General features: G+C 40.9%; 1 protein-coding gene across 8 annotated transcripts in view; it reads left to right on the plus strand.

Annotated features, from left to right (window-relative positions):
* The window catches only part of GLI3 (GLI family zinc finger 3), a 305,459-nt gene that overhangs the window by 52,598 nt on the left and 238,960 nt on the right, over nucleotides 1-13,901 (plus strand). The window contains exon 2 of one of the 8 annotated variants that reach the window (XM_043872229.1): nucleotides 9,987-10,068. The exons of 5 other annotated variants lie outside the window; for them this stretch is intronic. The gene's annotated coding sequence lies outside the window, so the exon portion shown is untranslated. Of the gene's footprint in view, nucleotides 1-6,470; nucleotides 6,670-9,986; nucleotides 10,069-13,901 lie in introns of those variants that run through there. 2 more of the 8 variants (XM_043872224.1, XM_043872227.1) reach the window with 2 other exon arrangements.

Consider the following 13,901-nt stretch of genomic DNA (forward strand, 5'->3'; position numbering starts at 1 on the left):
ATTATGATTTTTTTATCATGTGAAAGAAATATCTTTCTAGTTTGAGTTTGATACTTTTTAAAAATATCAAGAATAGGGGTTGAATTTTATCAAATATCTTTTCATCATCTTTTGTTTTTATGATATACAACTTTTCTCCCTTGACCTGTTGATCTTTATATATTTTCTCATATTTCTTCTTTAAAATTAAACATATTTACATTTTAGAAAAAAAGACAACGGAAAAAGCTTACCCATTTCTTCCATCCCCACCACCCTCTGCCTCTGGCAGTAACTAATCTGATCTCTGTATCTATGAGCTTGTTGGTTATATTACTTACAAATGTGAACATATATTTTATTTTCTCAATAGATTTGTAAGACATGAAATTGTGTGTATGTCTGCACACACATGTTTCACATGGGTTTGAATCTTCATTATAGGATATATACCTGAATCTATCAAGACATAAGCTAATAAGGTATTACAGCTTTTGAAAAGACTTCAAAGGTAGGTTGATTTTAGACTATTGGTTCTTATAATCCAAGAGAAGAAGTGGTTCATTCTGTTGTTAGTAATCAGCAGGGAGGAAAAAAGACTCTTTGTTTTTCTTGCTAATTTACTCCAGGACTGTAAAATTTTGGTAAGAATATTCTCACTTGTGTCATCAGGTCTTACTTGCCATTTTTTGAATGTATTTTGTTTTCTTTGTCCTTCAAAGCCTTTGGAGTATGAAGTGGGTGTTCTCAGTGATAGTTTATATGTTTAGTGATGCATATTAGATTACCACCCATATTTAATTTTCTCCACCTATCATTTTATTAGTTTTTTCAGTTTTTCATGATTGCCTTTTAAAAATGGAGACTAGAAATAAACTTTTACTTTTAGAGGAGTATGATTAAATGCTTAGAACTGGAGCTCTGAAATGTTCGCTATTGATTAGATTGTTCATGTTAGTGGTTGTGAACACCACTATTCCGTCCTTGTTCTGACACAAGGTTGACTTTCTGTGCCACCTAGATCTATTTTGCTACTGTTTAGGATTTCTTCTGTACATTGTACATTATCTCTTGATTGATGACCACTCTGTTTTAAGTTTGTCATACCTTCCAGCTATTCCATTGGTGGGTTGCACCAAAATTTGTATTTTCAGTCCTTTATTGTTGCTTAGAGTCAATTTTTTAGTTTTCTTTTTACTATTATGAATAACAGTGCTGTGGTGGTTATCCTTGCAGCTAATTTTTTGTTTCTGTATCTAGTTATTTGTATAAATTTCTTAAAGTAGAATTCCTGAATCAAAGAATATTCACATTTTGAGACTTTGATATGTGTTCAGAAAGGCCAAATCAACTTACCTTTTCACCAGCAACGTGTGTATTGGTATTTTTAATCTTTTTACAATTAACAGAGGAAATGATAGAGAACTTTCTGAGTAGTTTTCTTAGGCTGCCATAACAAATTACCATGAATTAGGTGGGTTAAAGGGGCTTTCCAGGTGGCTCAGTGGTAAAGAATCCACCTGCCAATGCAGAAGATGTGAGTTCGATCACTGGGTCAGGAAGATCCCCTGGAGGAGGAAATGGCAACCCACTCCAGTATTCTTGCCTGGAAAATCCCATGGGTGGAGGAACCTGACTCACCGCAGTCCGTAGGGTCACGAAAAGTTGGACGTGACTGAGCCCCTGAGCATAGCACATACAGGTGGCTTAAAGCAACAGAAACTTATTCTCTGAGAGTTCTGGAGGCAGACGTCTGAAATCACAATGTGGACAGGGCCACGCTTCCTCAGAAGGCTCTAGAGAAGAATCCTTCCCTGCTTGCTTCTTTCAGCTGCCGGGGGGTGCTTGCTGTCCTTGGCTCTCCTTGGCTTGTAGACACGTCAGTTCAGTCAATCTCCATCTTCCCGTGGCTCTGTCTCTCTCTCCATGTCTGTGTGTTGTGTCTCTGTGACCGCTGGCCTTCTGAGAAGGATACCGTTTGGATTTCAGGACCGCCTTAATTGATCATGACCCTATCTAACTATATCTGCGTTGATTCTGTTTGCAACTGAGGTCACATTCTGAAGTTCCCTGTGGATCTGAATTTGGGAGGAGACACACTTCAGTCCAGTACAATCGCCTTCAGTTTTTTGGTATTCAGTTAAAAGAAAGTAATATCAGTCCGATTAGAAAAGCACAAATTCTCGCCAGCAGCCATAAGAATGATGAATGACCGAACTGATCCTTTTACTTTATGTTGGTATCATCATCAGGGATAAACTGGATAAGCTTGTTCTTGATTTCTTCTTCCTTATTAATACAAATGTTAAATAGCCATATCCTACATGTCAAATTTCACTGTAACATTTTAAAAATAAAATATATTATGGGTTTGCTTAGGAGGAAAATTATATCCTTATAATTTTATTGCTAACCTTTAATGCTACTTAGTCATTTTATTCTAGATAACACAAAACATTGAAAAGCTCTCTTGAAAGAATTCCCTGACAGTCCACTGGTTAAGACTTTCACTGCTGTGAGCCTGGGTTCGATTCCTGGTTGAAGAACTAAGATTCCACAAGCCAAGCCGCAAAAGTAAATAAATAAAATAAAAGCTCTCTTTAGCTATTGTTTTACTTAATCCTAAAACATAGAGGTCATGGGAAGCACATATGTTGGGTTTTAAAAGCTGTTGTGGTACAGAACCAGAAGTCAAGTCTGTTTGAACTAACTGAAGATTCAGGTGCTTATGTGTAGGATAAGTTATTTTTTTATTGAAGTAGAGTTGCTATACAGTATCATATAAATTATAGGTGTATAATATAGTGATTCACAGTTTTTTTTTTTTTTGATTTTTTTTTTGATTCACAGTTTTTAAAGGTCCATTTACTGTTATTAAGAAATATTTGCTATATTCCCCATGTTGTATAATATATCCTCATATCTTATTTTATACCTAATAGCTGGCACCTCTTTGTAGGATGGTTCTTTTTTAAAGATAGTGTTGTCTAGGCTCACTAAGCCACGTAGATTCACTTGTGAATGCCGTGGGTCTTCTGATGGCTACACAGGATGAAGGACTTCATTTTCACATCCTGCAGCATGGTCACATGGATGGGCCAGAAGTGGGGTCCCCGAGTCGCGTGGTCCTCATCCCACTGCAGTTTTCTCTGTGTTGTCATGTCGTTTCCCAGTTTTCTCTCTTCTGAGCTTTCTTTCTGCATGTGACATTGCCTTAGAAATGACAGAGGATGTTTCAGGTCCCCTTTTCCAGGAAAGTCAGGAGCTTCCTTATCTTTCCTGTAAATCCCTCTGGAGTGCCTGCCTTGAACCAGGTGCTGTGCTGGTCGTGAGGAATGCTGACCAAGACAGAGAAGGGCAGATTTTAAGAAATTCAAACTTTGGGTGAAATAGAATACATAGAAATTCTGTTACAATACCATGCATGCAATGGATATTATGGTTGAGAGGTTTTAAAAGGGCTTTGGGACTTTCCTGGTGTTCCAGGCTTAGGACTCTGTGTTTCCAATGCAGGGGGCACAGGTTCAATCCCTGGTTGGGGAACAAAGATCCCATATACCATATGGTGAGGCCAAAAGACAAAAAGTGCTCTGGAGAGATGGAAGAGAAAAGAATCAATTATTTCCTTGAAAGGAGTCTTCAGGGGCTGTTGAGAGAAGCTAAGATCTGATCAGTTTTTGTTTTGAACCCTGGCTTCTGTAGCATCAAACAGAGGCTTGTAAGGACACTATTTGGTTCTGATGAGCCGAACCCCATTTTAAGGTGGAATTTCATATCTGGGTTTGCTGATGATATGCTTGGACTTGTGTGATCATTTGCTTAGCGTATGGTGACAGTGAGGCTAAATTCTCAGTCCCTGCTCCCATCAGGCCACATCTACACTCTTGTCACCAGCCAGCTATTGCTGAAATGGCTATCATTGTCCAGAAAGGAGCTGGGCACTATGCTTCCTGACAGCAAGTAGAGGTTGGTGCTCTTGGGTCTGTGAGGCTGTGTCTGTATAGATGGTCAACCAAGAAATCAGGCCTTAAATACTGCTGCCAGGGTGTTTTGTGTTTTATTTCATAATCACAGTTCTTCGTCCTTGACACTAATAGTTCCCAAAGAGGAGGGCTGTTGCAGGCTGAGAGGACCACTGATGGGGATAGAGGACCGTGCACATGTGCCCTGGAGCAGCACATCTGTACAGCATCGGGTTGCACAAGGGGAGCTGGAGCGCATCTGGGCGCCTCTAAGTGGCACGCAGAAAGCGTGTGGATGTTCGTACTTGCTTAGCGCTGCAGACAGAAGCTGAAGCTCCTCTATAGCGTCTGAGAACTGCACCCAAAACATCTCGGAGCATCTTGCCATCATTATTAGAAAAATATGGCTTGGAGCGTGCAGTCCAAACTGCCACTTGAAAGGCTTCCGAGCATATTTTTGAATCCTCTCGGAATGGATGCTGGAAAAGGAAGCAGGACAGCATGGAGGAGTGATGGGGAATAAGGAAAACACCGGGGGTGGGCGGGGGTGGAAGCAGCTTTTTAGATGACTTCTCATGAGTCTGAGAAAACAACACATGGCTGAGTTATAGAGAGAATGCCACTTGTTTTCTCTTTTTTTTACCCCCACCTTTTTATTGAAATAGAATCGACATATAACATGGTGTTACTTTCAGGTGTACAATATAATGGTTTAATATATGCATATATTGCAAAATGATCACCACACTAAGTCTAGTTACGTCCATCACCACATATAGTTACCCATTGTTTTCTTGTGATGAGAACTTTTAAAATCTACTCTCCAAGCAACTTTCAAATGTACAAAATAAAATTATTAACTATAGTTATCATGTTCTACATGCAAGTTTAAATTTTTCAAAAGTTCTGTTGAGGGAATTCACACATGTACAGTCCATCAGTTTGAAGTGTGCAATTTAATGGTTTTTAATATATTCCAAGAAATGTGCACCCATCACCACAGTCACCTCGCAAACATTTTTATCAGCTCAAAAATAAATCCTGAACCCTTTAGCTATCATCCCCTCCCCCATCCCTCCCACGGCCCTAAACAGGGCTACTGTAAGTCCCCTGGATATGAATGAGTTCCATTCTGAGAGCTTGTTCAAAAGTGCAGTTTGTTCGTTGAAGCCAACAAAATTAGCCTAAGTACCCAACTAACACAATTGGCTATATAGTCCTGAACTATACTAATATAATACTTTTCATACAAATAATACAGTATAAAAACAAGTGATGTCTACCATCTTTTCGCTTCGCTCCACTCTCCTGATTATTTTCTCTTTTGTTTACATTGTTATTGCTTGACGCATCGTTGCAGTACCAGCTACATCACCACTGCTTTTATGCTTGCTTCCGGATAACCTGGGCTTGAAACAAAGATACTACATGACTGTGCTCTCTAAGTGCTGTACAGTAAGCTGTGCAAAAGCACAGTCGCTCATAGAAGATGCACGCACATGACCATGTGCACCAGATACGTGAACTAACTTATGTGATTGTTCCTGAGAACCCATGTCCACATCTCTGAGAGTTTGCAACTTGAAGTTTCCTACGTAGGGGACTTACTATAATCTACTTTCTGACTCTAAATTTGCCTGTTCTGGACATTTCAATAGGTGTGGATTCTGAGGGCCCCAGGAGAATGTGGTCTGAAGTATCTCCAGGGTCAGCATGGTCACAGGAAGGTGGGCCCTCAGCCCCAGGTGTGTGCGTGCATGCTCAGTCACTCAGTGGTATCTGACTTTTTGTCACCGCACGGACTGTAGCCCACTAGACTCCTCTCTCCATGGGATTTTCCAGGCAAGAATTGGAGTGGGGTGCCATTTCTTTCTCCACGGGATCTTCCCAACCCAAGGGTCAAAACTGCATCTCTTGCATGTCCTGCATTGCAGGAGATGTGCTTTTACCATGTGCCTCCTGGGAAGCCCTGGTCACCATAGTTATAAAAGCCATCAATCAGTTCAGGCAAAAGAGGGCAGAAGATGCCAGGTATGCAGACCTCCCCAGCCTAACGGTAAAGTCTGTGTTGCAAGTTAAGTGTCCTGAGAGGCAGCCTCTGTGATGAGTTTCTTGTGCAGAGTATTTACTACACAGTATGCTTGAGATGGTACATACGGAGGCTGGGGGACAAGGAGCAGAAGTGGATTCGGGGAGATGTTGAAATGCAGTGCTTACCCAACACCAGCTTCAGCTGACCCCACAGGAAGTCTGCAACTGGAATGGGCCCTAAGAGTTGCCCTGAGTTGGGCCGAGATGGCCAGGCTTTCATAGTCCCGCGTGGATGAGTTATCAGGTGAGGGCTGCTCTGGGAACCAAGGTGACCTGGAGCAAGTCAGCTCTTAACGGCTCAGGCCATCAAGGCCTGCACAGGCTGAGCTGAAGGGTGTTGACTGACAGCAGCTGGGTCGTTCAAGGAAGGGAGATGTGGGTTGGGCATTTTGGTGTCCACTACGGTATGTATTGTGACTATATTCCTTTGTTCTTTAGCTCATTCATTCATTCATGAAGGCAAACCATCAGCCACAGTGTTCACTTGCCACTTCTGGAAACCAGGCACTGTTCTGTATCCACTGAACTCAACATTGAGAAGCAAGCCTGCCCTCTAGTCAGGAGATAGTCTGTGCACAAGGAACGTGAGGGTACCAAGTGGTCCAGGTGCTCCGACGATCAGGAAAGGGCTGAGATGGTGAGTGAAAAGGCACAGCCACGGGGAGACGTGGGATAAGAGCATTGCAGGCTGAGGGGATGGCATGGCAGAGGCCCCAGCAGGAACCCCTGTGAGTTCCAGAACAGAAACAGGATGGTAAGAGCATGGAGGAGTGGAGCAAAATGAGGTCAAGGCAAGGAATTTATTTATTTATTTATTTCATTTATTTTTATTAGTTGGAGGCTAATTACTTTACAGTATTGTAGTGGTTTTTGTCATACATTGACATGAATCAGCCATGGATTTACATGTATTCCCCATCCCGACCCCCCCCCCCCCCCCAACCTCCCTCTCCACCCGATTCCTCTGGGTCTTTCCAGTGCACCAGGCCCAAGCACTTGTCTCATGCATCCAGCCTGGGCTGGTCATCTGTTTCACCCTAGATAATATACATGTTTCGATGCTGTTCTCTCAAAACATCCCACCCTCGCCTTCTCCCACAGAGTCCAAAAGTCTGTTCTGTACACCTGTGTCTCTTTTTCTGTTTTGCATATAGGGTTATCGTTACCATCTTTCTAAATTCCATATATATGCATTAGTATACTATATTGTTCTTTATCTTTCTGGCTTACTTCACTCTGTATAATGGGCTCCGGTTTCATCCATCTCATTAGAACTGATTCAAATGAATTCTTTTTAATGGCTGAGTAATATTCCATGGTGTATATGTACCACAGCTTCCTTATCCATTCATCTGTTGATGGGCATCTAGGTTGCTTCCATGTCCTGGCTATTATAAAGGGCAAGGAGTTTATATTTTATTCTAAGCATGATGGGAATTATTAGAAGGTTTGTAAATAGGGAATTTTCTTGAAAGGGGCACTTACCTGAGAGTGTTGAGGACCTGCCAGTCTTGTGTCTTTCATGTGAGTAACTCATTTAGTCCACACAGCAGCCCTATCAAGTAAGTACAGTTGTTCACCCCGTTTTGCAGTTGAGAAATCCGAGCACAGAGGATAAATGACTTGCCTAAAGTAAGTGGCTGAACTGGGGACCCAAACTGAGGAAGTCAGGCTTAGGATTCTGTGCGCCTGACCCCTTTGTTCTGGAAAGACCACCTGGTTAATAGTTGGGGCAAGGGTTGAATTGGGAGGCCATTTGGGAACCTGTTCTAGGTGGTTTTGCTCTGGAGTTGGATGGATGTGGCAGCATTTGGTAAATGTGGGTGTAAGAGAGTGTGACATCTGTGATCTTTATCTGGGGGACCTGGAGGGCGAGGGGAGACGTCTGGGTTGTCACAGGTCTGCTAGTGACCTAGAAAGAAAACTAATTTATCTGTAAGGGACATGGATTCCTCCCTGCTGTCCCCAGAAGCCATTCACTTTCTAAAGCTTGCTTGTCCTAAACCCTTGCTCTGGGATGGGTTGGGATGAGAGAAGGTCGTGCCGGGGTGTCCCCCAGTTCCCTCACGCCCGCAGAGAACTGTCCACCACACAGGAGCCCTGCGCCTGGGCTGCTGCCACAGTGCTGTTTGCCAGCTCGTGGAGAGCGAAGTTAGAGACCGGCATCCCTCACTCGGTGGTCTTTAACTCCCAAAGGATGATGAAGCTCATATTTAATTAGGATGTATACGCTCGGGACTCTGTCAAGATTTTTTTTTAAAAATTATTTCTTGACCAGAATGAGAATACCTTTTCCATTCTGCTGTGAGGACTTATCTTCCATTGAAAGTCAGAAAATTGGCAATGACCTTGGCTGATAGGAAGTGAAACTTTAAGGTGCCCTGGAGGACTGTGTTGAGGAAAATGGTTTGACTTTTTTGGGGAAAAGCATGATTTGATCGGGATTAATTTTTTAAAAGCAAGGTTTAGGGGGCTGTTAGAAGGAGTGTTGTGGTAGAAAAAAGGAAAAAGTAATACTTGGTTTCACACTCACTTTCATTATTCTGTCTAAAACTGTGCTGTCTATAATAGCCATTAGCTATATTTGGGCATTTATAAGTGAAGTAAGTGAGACATAGAAAGACAAGTGTCATACCGTATCACTTATATATGGAATCTAAAAATATGATACAAATGAACTTATTTACAAAACAGAAACAGACTCACATACATATAAAACAAACTTATGGTTACCAACAAGTTTGAGATTAGGTGTTTGAGATTAGCATATTCACACTATATAAATTAGATAAACAACAAGGGCTCACTGTATAACACAGAGGACTCTACTCAATATTCTATAATAACCTATAAAGGAAAAGAACCTGAAAAAAACAGATTTATTAATATATGTATATGTATCACCTAATCGCTTTGCTGTAGCAAAACATTGTAAATCAATTGTACTTCAATATGAAATAAAAGTTAAAAAGCAAATTTAAATAAATTAAGGTAAAATCAAATTAAGTAAATTAAATATTCATCCCTCAGTCACACGAGTCATAGTTAAAGTGCTTAGTAGCCACATGGCTACCATATTGGACAGAGCAGATACGGAAATTTTCCATCATTATAGAAAGTTGTATTGGACAGCACTGCTCTAAGCCTTAGAATCTAAGATTGATTTGGAACCTTGAGTTACACTGTAAAAGTTATGATGCTCAGGAGAGTAAAAATTTTTACAGAGAAACCTATAGATAGGCTTAAACATGAAAAAAAAAAAAAAGCTACCCCATCTAAAAGGACCACTCTGAAGTCCCACTATCTGAAGATGATAGTCTTATTTTTTTCTGGCTCAGTCAATACATGGAACCCTCAGTTCCTGAAAAGTTGGGTCTGTGGCTGAGTTTTCCAGCTTGATTTTGCTTAGTAGGATATATAGGACCTTTTCCCATTTTGCAAGTATTTCAAGAGTACATTCCAACCCAAGCTATTATCTGTCTGGCAAATGGGCATAATAATTCCAGAGGGCTATAGTGTAGGCTCATGGAAGTTTTTATTACATTTTGAAATTACAGGTGAAAGATGTTTATATAGTTATCCTAAGAGATCTACATAAAGTAGAAATAGTGTTTGAAAGTTTTACATTGACTTTGATTTTAAATCATCTTGTGCATTATTACCCGCATTGCATTTGGAGCTTCCTTTTGTTAAGTAGTAATAATTTTAGTGTAGATGAGAAGTTATGATACTCTTAACATTATCCTTACAGGATGTCTGTTTCCTAGATTAAGGAACTCTTCAAGCTGTAATCCAAAGGTTCAGTTCAGTCCACTACCTGTTTGTGTAAATAAAGATTTTTTGGAACACAGCCATGCCCATTTGTTTGGGCATGTTGTAGTTTTTTATTACAGAATTATATGCTTGCAACAAAATGATGTGCCAAACTGAAGATATTTACTCCTTCCTTTACAGAAAATGTTTGCCAGTCCCTGGTCCCGATAATGGGCAAGTGTTTGGTGTACCTTTCCAGTTTGGAAACAGCTGTGCAGGCCAGGTTTGCAAAAGTCTTTAAGAGTAGTCATGGATTTCCTGATGCTTTTAAAATCTTTTATGGCTATATACATTTGAGCTGAGATTCTACTGTATAATTCTGAGCTGAGATTGTTTCAAACTGTTGCTTACTTCTTATAATAGTCATCCCAAAATTTGAAAGGGAACTGGATGTTAAGGAAGCCATTGAGATATAAAAAAGATACAGATTTCACTTCCTTTTAAGCATCACTGATATAGTTCAACCCCTGGCAATATCAGTTATGTTATCCGTAGGTGAATTAAATAGTACCAGATCCATATTAAATAGTGGGTCTCAGTACATAAGCCTATTTTTTTTTAAGCCTATCTTTTCAACATTTTTTTGTAGTGTTTTCAGCTTAATATGGCCATTCTTGAGAAATATGAAATAACTTGATTCCACTTACTATACTTAATTTTTATTTAGTAGACAGTAGAAAGGGTAATCACACATCACACATTTTTTGGGGGGGCTCAGTGACAAAATGTCACTTCCTGGGAGCATCATCCTCCCTGTTCTTTTACTTTTCTATTCTTCCTGCAAGACTCTCATATCTTCTGCTCATTGTTCTAATGAATGATTCTTCTTCCTCATCCCTCAGCTGATGATATACTTTTCTCCTTTTATTAATTGAAGCTGACCAAAGAGAGCTTCTACTACCTCCTGCAATCACATCTGCTCACCTTCCAGAATCTGTGCCTTAACTGTCCACTGCCCTGACCCTGTTCTCACAGGTGATGTCTAAAGCCAGTTTCTCCAGCCTCGGTGGGAGGAGAGTTTAGGGGGAGAATGCATACATGTATGACTGAGTCACTGTGCTGTGTACCTGAAACTGTCACCACATTGTTAATCAGCTATACTCCAGTATAAAATAAAAACTTAAAAAAAAAAAAATAAAGCCAATTCTTCCAAATGTGCCCTGGGTCCCATCCCTCCCACCTTCTCCAGGCCACCACCATCCCCTCTCTCTTCCGCGTCAAATGTTTTGTTTTTCTGCTGGATCACTCCTATCAGTATATAAACTTCGATCCTCTTAAAAGAAACAAACAACACTCCTTGACCCTAGTCATCTCCACCAATTGCCACACAGGTCTTTGCAGCAAATCTTCAAGGAGTTGTTTATATTCACTGTCTATGTCTTGTCGTCAGCCATCCCCTTTACACCCACTTCAGCTTTTTCCCTGATCTCTTGCTTCGTGGAAACTGCTTGTCCAGTCTATCTGTGACCCCACATTGCTAAATCCAGAGGACGGTTTTCCATCGTCATCATCTTGGCCCATCAGCAGCATTTGACCTGGCTCTTCACTCCCTATTCCTCGGTGTTCATTCATTCCTTGACATCGATCTCATCTCTCCACCTGTTTTCTTCTTTCTGTCTCCTGTTGATCATCTCCTTCAGTGGCTTCTCCTGCGTTCTCCAAACTTCTACTGTTGGGGTGCCCCAGAGTTCAGTCCCCAAACTTCTTCTACCTCTCTGTTCACGTGACCGTAGACGTAAGCTCCTGCGTCTCGGTGGGTTGCAGTGTGCTCTCCCTGAGAGCACCAACTGACTGCCTACGCAAACCAGAACCCCAGTGGAAGCTGCGTGCCTGAAACCATGAGCTAATGTTTAAAACTCGGTGCTTTGGGCGATCCACATTTTTGTCCTCTTTTTCTGAAATTTTCTGTGTCAATGCAAGGAAGTGGTATGGGTGGCTTCTGTTCCCCTGTAACATGTGCATGCTGTCACTGGCAAGAATCCTCTCAGCTGGGACCCAGCTGGATCCTCCTTGTCCTTGGGCCCAGAGACAGGGCATCTGCTCTCTCTACTTCATTTCACAACTGGGCAGCACCTGAAATCTGTTTTAGAGACTGTCTGATTATGTGTCTCATTCTGTTAGTAGACTTTGAGCCCCGTGAAGGCAGAGCTATGTGGGATCTGTCTCGGGACACTGATATCTGACCCAGTCTCACCCATGGCTGGGTTTAATGAGTGTTCATGGAATTGTGAGTGATACTGCTTGAAGCAGAGCCTCATCAGAAGTCCTGCATGAAGCAGATGGATGCTGGTGATGGTTATACCACAATGTGAATGTACTTAATGCCGCTGATCTGTGCACTTATCACTTACTCTTTTTTTTTTTTTTTAATTTTTGGCTCAAATTTTTTAAAAATTTAATTAAATTAATTAATTTATTTTTGGTCATGTCAGCACATGTAGGATCTTAGTTTCCTGACCAGGAATTGAATCTATGCCCCCTGCATTGGAAGCACAGAGTCTTAACCTCTGGACCAACAGGGAAGTCCTTGAACCATGCAGTTAAAAGTGGTTAGGATAGTAAACTGTATATATATTTGACCACAATAAAAAAAAAAAATTGGGGGAAAGAAGTAATGCATGAGGCATCCATCAGTCTATGATACTCTTGGATTGTCTTATTGGACAAGCCAAGGCCTGGAGGTAAGGAGAATTTCTACTGAGGAGGATGAAATTGTTGGCATTTTTGTGCTATTAAAAATGACTTTTTCTTTTCTCTGCTGTTTATCTATGCTTTAAAATTTGGTTCACTTTACAGTTGGTCTTTGGTTCCTGTATCCCTTTGATAAACTTATTTGTGATCATCCTTCCATCAGATTTAATAGTTAAAATTTCTACATTTTAGAGCCACAGACAAGTACAAGTGGCGATCATGGACCAGAGACTTGGGATCAGACTGAGTTCCCATCCTAGCGCTGCTGTCTGCTACGTGTGTTCTTGTACTTTTTGCACCTTGGGAAGGCCAGGGGAAAGGATCAAGCCTGTCTCATCAGCTGTCCGTGTGCACCATATTTTGAATATGGATGTATACTAGATATAATTATTGTATTATTACTGGGTTTTGGTATAATAATGGTATTGCAGTTCTATAGAAGACCATCCTTATTCTTTAAAAGACATGCTGAAGTAGAAAAAAAGAAAAAAACCTGATTTTTTCCCCCCTCCATTCTCTTCTGTTTATTTAAAGAATAAAACCCAAAGTCAAATCTTGTCCTGTTAACCTAGAACTACTCCTTATGATTTTTATAAACAAAAGAGTTTTTACTCTAAATACAGTTTTAAGTAGTGGTTTCAGTTTAAATAAAAGTCATTTGCATTTCAAGCGCGGGACATTGCCTTCATTTGGACCAGGATGGTTTTAAGTATCCTAGAGAATTTATAGTTCAAGCAACTTTCATATCAATGTGCTTCTTTTTTCAGTCTAGAGCAGGTTGATATGACATTCAGTATAGCAATAAAAAGTATTCCAAATACAGCAGGTGACAAAGTATTTTGGGGGATTCACTTGCCAAACTTACTTTGGTCTTCTGACTTGAACTCAAGAAATGAAAAGTGGGGAATAGAATAAATATATATATATTTTTTTTTCATTTATTTTTATTAGTTGGAGGCTAATTACTTTACAATATTGTAGTGGTTTTTGCCATACATTGACATGAATCAGCCATGGATTTACATGTATTCCCCATCCCAATCCCCCCTCCCACCTCCCTCTCCACCCGATTCCTCTGGGTCTTCCCAGTGCACCAGGCCCGAGCACTTGTCTCATGCATCCAGCCTGGGCTGGTGATCTGTTTCACCCTAGATAAAAAGCAGCCGGTGGGGGCTTAGCACACAGGCGATCTGGACTGGGGTGAGTGAATAAACCAGAGCATCTCCTTACTGTAGTGTGTGCTTTCACATAGCTTGGCTGATGCCTTGTGATTGGGGGATGAGGTTTTACAGTGCTGAGGGCAGAGGGCAAAACCTCTCTGTTCTTCCTGGGCCCCCAGACTTCGTCTGCTTCTCTAGCCCTCTC

The sequence above is a fragment of the Cervus elaphus genome, chromosome 18, assembly GCF_910594005.1.
Source record: "Cervus elaphus chromosome 18, mCerEla1.1, whole genome shotgun sequence".
In the NCBI taxonomy this organism is placed as follows: Eukaryota; Metazoa; Chordata; class Mammalia; order Artiodactyla; family Cervidae; genus Cervus; species Cervus elaphus.